The sequence below is a fragment of the Gobius niger genome (genome assembly GCF_951799975.1).
Source record: "Gobius niger genome assembly, chromosome: 1".
Lineage (NCBI taxonomy): Eukaryota > Metazoa > Chordata > Actinopteri > Gobiiformes > Gobiidae > Gobius > Gobius niger.
In genome coordinates this window covers 22029688-22036296 of record NC_136852.1, presented here as the reverse complement: position 1 = coordinate 22036296, position 6609 = coordinate 22029688, and positions in this window count along the sequence as shown.

Here is a 6609-nt window from a genome sequence, read left to right as displayed (position 1 = left end):
GTGCTCTGTGATTTTATGTGATAAAGGGGAAGGAAATCCTGGAAATACTACAATACAGAACTCATAAACAACCTTTATTCAAACCCATTATTTTAACTGCCGGCAGCCTTACAATTAATAAACCAATAATACATTTACGCACGCATGTCATGTTCTGAAAGGCAAAATCCCGCAGGAATGAAATGGCAGCACGAGTTCCTCTGTTGCTCCTTTTCCTGCTCGGGTGACCCCCATTCACTTCACTAACTTCATTTCCTTTACATTGCCCTCTTCATAAACCAGGAGTCCCCTAAAGGATGTGGGGCAATACGCGTTGAGGAGAGTCGCCCATGCGTGAAGCTTTAAACCCTCATCAATGTCGTAATGTCACGCTCGTAATTACACTTAAAGTTCTAGCGTTAATTTACAGATGAAGCACAGTATGATAAGCTTTTCACTAAATCTGACACACAATCCAGCCTTTTACATCCCATGCACCTTGGCGTAATTTGCGGTCAATAGATTTACGACGCAAGGGGTCATCTGGTAAAATGTTTGCCTTTCATCGCTCTGGACGGACTGTTTGTTGCGCGTTTTTTTTTTTCCAAATGCAATGATTAAGAACAACAACACTGATAATAGTGTTCCCAGCGCCAAACAATGGACGGATATTGTAACATCCGTTTTGCTGAAAAATGGCATTCATGCGCATGCTGTTTTGCCTTCTACCGGATACAGTGGAAGAGGGTTTCTAACACTTCTATGCTGCAGAAATTCAAACACAATCTGAAGGAGTTGTGTCCTATGAATATGAACTTCATATCCCAGGCACCGAATGAGGCATAATCAGGGTAGGATTGCAGATCAGATTCATTGGAGGATTTTTTTTGGGTATACAATCAGGTATTGGCTTGTATTGTCCCAGTAACGAAATCTTTACAAATGATTATTCAAATATTTGGTAGAATTTGCTCTCAGTACAGTGTTTTAGATAGAGTCAATGCAAACACTACATTTGCTTATGGGCAATCAAACAATATAGGGTATTTTCATTGCTTTTGAGCATCATGGTAAAGTCTGTATATGGATAAAGTGACCATGATTTTCGATGATTTGATCTGCGCTTTTGTCCTCAGCGTATATTCCAATTAAAAGCAAACATAATGTGGCCTCCCGCGCAGAATGAGCGCGGACACATTCTCAGCCTTGATGTCTCTGCTAAGGCTAAGGCTAATCTACCATCAGCAGTAATATATGCAGTCCAGTGTGTCCTTACTTCTGAACACTGTCTCAAGAGATTCAACCCAAAACACACACATTTTGCGATGCTGCGGACCAACCTACAGACATCTTTGATTGCATCGCCCTGAGTAAATGAAGCTCCCTACTCTGAACTGTAATGACTTATTTATTTAGTTAAATGGGGGCTATACCCAAGATGATCTGGAGATGGAGATTGAGCCCATTCCAGCCCTCTCTCCGCTCCATGGGGACGAGGAAAATGGCAGAGTGGCACCAGAGAAGGCAGGGCGCAACATCAAATCTCTCCACGCAAACTTCAAACCAGTCATGGCAACAGCTCATGTTCAAAGGCCAGTCATAGGGACAAGTACAGGATATGTTTATAAGAACATAATACCACTTTGGATAAAAGTGTGTTGTTTTTGGTTTGTCTTCATATTGCAGTAAGGGTAGTTTCTTAAGCACACGAGAGGCCTGTTGGTTCAAAGATACAGCTCATATACTGGTAAGTTACAGTATGAATCACCATCCTGTCGCCCTCCTGGGCCAAACTGTAGCCGCAATTGGTATAGGATTTTCCATGAACAATACAAAATTCTTCTGTTTTTGTCAGATCCACAGTGATTGGCACTGAAAAGTTATCTCTGCATGGGACTGACTCAAAGAGTGGAATGTCTTGACTTGATTACTCCCTTATGTTTATAGTACATTGTAAACACACTTTGTAAAGACCGATATAGCCAGAAATGTGTATGTGTGAACTCTGTTTTTCAGAGGAATACAATCTTGTGTGTTGTGTTTCTTTGTGGCTAACCAAAGAGAACCTTTTGGTCTTCTTCATGTCTTCATATAAATGAATGTCATTGCAAGCTGGACTTTTAGATCCAGTCATTTCAGATTTGCCCACTGTGTGACCTCGCCCAATCATCCTCATGGTATTCTTGCCTCGGGGGCCAATACAGAGATGGGCTTCTGGATCATGGATGTTTGAGGGACAACATGTGGTGTCGAGACAAAACGCATGTCACTGTACAATTCACTGTGGTATGCACTGCATCTTGCACATTACAGACACAAAGGGCCACAGTTGTATTTAATGGTGATGCACACATGGACTTCTTTCATCTGTTTCTGTGGACACACCCTGACTCCACGCTGGCATGGAGAAGCAAGGTGCTTGCTGTCCTGACTTCAAATGAGTTTATACTGCCCAGCAGCAGTCATCCCAACATGAGGCAGAAATGAATCCTCTAGAAATGGCTGCTTCTGTGGAAAAATACAAGGTAAGTGAGAGCAAAAGGAAAGCAATGCATCCAAAAAAAGTTTAAATCACTCCCTGCTCTATAAATCCACTGACCGCTCATCATTCAGCAGCATTTTAAAAAGCTCTTAAAGCAAAACACTGGCCGAAATTAATATGCTGTCACTTCTCATTTGGCTCTGCCCACCAGCCCCATAAGAAAAGTGTTGTTCCCTGAAAGACGGCTATAGCTCGAGATCTCAGGTTTAGGGTTTACCCCCGTCCCACATTCTCCAGGCTTTTACTTTGAGGCCCGTGTCTCTCGTACCTCCCCCACGTCCCCCCAGACATGTCTGACAGGCTGAACTCGATGTGGGCCGCTCAGCAGACTACAAAAATCATTCATCTGTGCCTTCAGACGGTCAAATCTGGATCTAATAAAGGGGCTCGCCTATTGATCCCATTCATAAGGAGTGATGTTGCGTTGCGTGGCCACTGGGGGGCCCTCTGGCTTAACATTGCAGCCTGTCTGAGTTATGCTTGTCCACGTTTTTTTTATATATATATTCTTATGGATAACATTTGAACTCTTTTGCAAACTGTGTATTAGAATGAGTATTCTCTCTTAAACTACCCAGCTTCTTTCCCAATATTCCCAACTTTGCCCTGTCTCTGAAGATATGGACTGGGATATGAAGAAGCAAAAAAGAATAGCAGGTGATGATTGTGTTTTTTGCTTTGTTTTGGTTTTCTTCATCCAATGAAACAAACAAAGGCTTAGCAGTGGAGCTTTGAAATCAGCGCCCATAATGCGCCGAGAGAGAGAGAGGGAGAGCGAAATGGAGAGTGATTCAGAATGACTTTAAGGTTTGTGTTTATGTGTGGGTGAGGGCACTACCCCAAACGCCTGGGCAAACCACAACATTCCACTGGGCTCTTAAAGAGACAGAGCGACGCTGTCATCGTGCGTATTTGGGAAGTAAAGTGTTAACATATGGTTACGGCTATTTGAGACGCACGGCGAGACACACGCACAGAAGCCAGGAGGTGGTCGTGCCAACTTTCTAATAGGCCACATGGAAGTCTCCGCGCATGTTGTAACGGCCTAGACCCCCACCCCCCTTTTTGTTGTTGTTCTTTTCCATATGATAACACGCAAATGTGGCGGCCATGAGTATTATTATAGAATGACAATATCTCAGGTCAATACGAGCGGGGGAAGAAAAGGCCCATGTGAGGTGATGTATTTACCACATTGGCTGATAGAGGGCACAATTGAGCTACGAACGAATGTGACACCGACTGGGATCCGTTGCTTTTGAAGTTGTGTCAAAGTCCTTTTTGAAGCTGATATTCAGGGAAATAATGTTGTATGCATCATTGTGCTTAGTTACATGCACCACTTGAGTAACTTTTTGAAGTAACCGTCGACTACTTCTCAGAGTAGTTTTATCAAGCGGTACTTTTTACTTTTTACGTTTAGTATCATCATGCATGCTCTTATTTGAGAAAAACAAAACAATGTCATGTTCCACTGTGGGTCTTTAAGTGGCAAAAGAAGCACAAAATAGATTCAGTTTGTGTTTTGTTTACCCTATTCTTCAGAATTATTTCTTTTTGTAATATTTATGGTGTTTTCTTTGGAAATAGCCTGTGAGGATTTTCACATTATGTTAGGTTTTGTTTGTCATTCGGCCACGTCACAACTGAAACATAAACCAGACTTTTCAAACAGTTTCTCTTTACTCATTGTAACTTTTTTTCCAAATACTGTAATAATTTTATGGGCCACTACTTATACTTAGCAACATTACTCTGACTTGAGTAAATATTTTAGCTACTCTACCCACATGAACCCACATGAACATGAACATGAACATATAAAGTTATAAATTGGTATACTGTTTCTGTTTAGTTTCCATACATGTACACATCTCATACATTACATTCTTTTGCACATGAATTTGGTACTAATAAGAGAGTCTATTCATCATAATATGTGACTAAAACACACTCTTTCACTGGGCTTTGAAAAAGATCTTAATAAAGAAGTAGCATGTCGAAACAGAAAAATGAAATTGGTTGTTAATGCACTGACCCTCTGGTGTGTATGTGAGAATCCTCTTACCATTGTAATCATGTTGCACAAGTGTCAGGCCCATGGAGCCAAAGCGCTGTGGTGGGGGTGCGTGGGTGGAGGAGTGAGGAGACCTTGCTGGTGTTCTTCAGTTTGGGGTTAGGGCTCGGAGGAAAGAGAAAGTATTTTACAGAAACACAGTTTAGGACAGACGGCTTTCTGAAACGGAAAGTGGGGATGTAGTGCATAGGAAATGAAATGGATGTAAGGGGGGCACAAAGAGGAAAATGACTATTTCCTGATTGAGGGGGGGGGGGGGATCGGTGGCAAAATATCCTTGAATGTGAGTCTAAAAATAACTGTGGAGGGACAGGGGAGGAAGAGGGGGCAGCTGGAAGTCAGGAATCAGGATAACAGCAAAAAGTTGGAACTTTAGATGCATCCAGACAGATAAAAGAGAAAAAAACAACAGCAACAATACAAAACATACATGCTCAATATAAAAGTGTGTAAAAGTTTTAGCCATGATGATATGATACAACTAAATGAATATACATTTATTTAAAAATCAAATGTTTCTAGCCTCTTTATAGTAAATTATATTATATAATGATACGCTAAATATAGTCTAAAACTCTGCCACAGTATTGATATTGAGCCACTGTTCCTAAAATACATTTTATTGCGTCTAAAAATGAAAGTTGGCAGAATGAAAAGGAAACCAGATGCAGGACAGAATACAGACTGAGCATAAACTGACAGCAGCTTCTCTTCTCTTTCAACACTGTGATAAGAACTAGTGCCTGTGCCACACTTTACCAAAGACCACAGGCCGACGACTCTGCCAGTGCTCCTGTGGTTTTGGGATAATAACAGCGGTTTAATGACACCTGTTCTTCCCATTCATTATAGATCTATTGCGTATCTTTTAAAATTGGATCTAGATAAAGCAATTCCCTTTGTGTGTCTCTTGTGCTATATGTGCTTGTGAGTGGCACAACGGTTAGTACTCGTGCCTCACAGCAAGAAGGTCCTCGGTCATTCCCTGGCGGGGCCTTTATGTGTGGAGTTTGGGCCGATGGTGAAGATTAGCAGTCTTGTGTCCGTCAGTCTACCTGGTACTGCTGTGGCTATACCATAGGAGTTTACCGCTGCCCAGCTGCAGTATGGCGTAAATGAATGAGGTCAACAGTGTGGCACTTTAAGAAACTTGGGTGCAGAGCGCAATACAAGTGTAAGCCATTATCAATATTATTGTTATCCCCCTCTTCACTGCACCAGAACCATTAGCCATCTCAGCCTCTCCATCTTGACCTTTTCACCATCATCATCATTCAGGCCCCAAGGGGAAATATTTTCTCTAACAATTACAACTTTGCTGATGTTTCAACAGGTTACAGAATATTATATAGCAATCTAAACTTATTTTAGATTGCTGAGTAGAGCATGCGGTGGAGTAATGTGGTGTGGATGTATGACCAGATTCTTTGTCACTTTACCTCTCTCATGAATAAAACAGTCTGTTGGCCAATACTAATACACACAATATACAGAAAATTGCCAGTTATCAGTGATAAAGGATGTACCCAAATCCTTAATATCAAAGCTGTCTGCAAGCAAACAAATACACAAATATGTAGCAATAATTGAAATTGAATAGAAAAACCTGTACCTTTTTTCTCATAGAATGAAATTTGTTTTGTATGTTATACAATTTGTAGGGAGAAAAGGGTCACTTAAATTAAAGCCTATTGTGCTCCAACAGGCAAGTTGTTCTTGCTAGCTTTGCCCTGAGGGGGGAAAAGAATCCTCTTCACTCCCTTTAAGTTGTTAAAGTCATTTATAAACTCATCTTCATCATTAGGAAAACTGGAAATTCATTTGGACTACAACTAACAATTCGTCTCAACTATTGAATCTCATGGAAATTCCGACATCATTTCAGGACCATTTACCTGACACTCTAGGTCAAGCTGTAACATTTTTTCCTTTGGCCTGTTTACCACAGTTTGTCATATCTGTGCCAATGATTGCTCTTTCAGTTTGTAGTTCCCAGCCCTGTGTCTCCTCC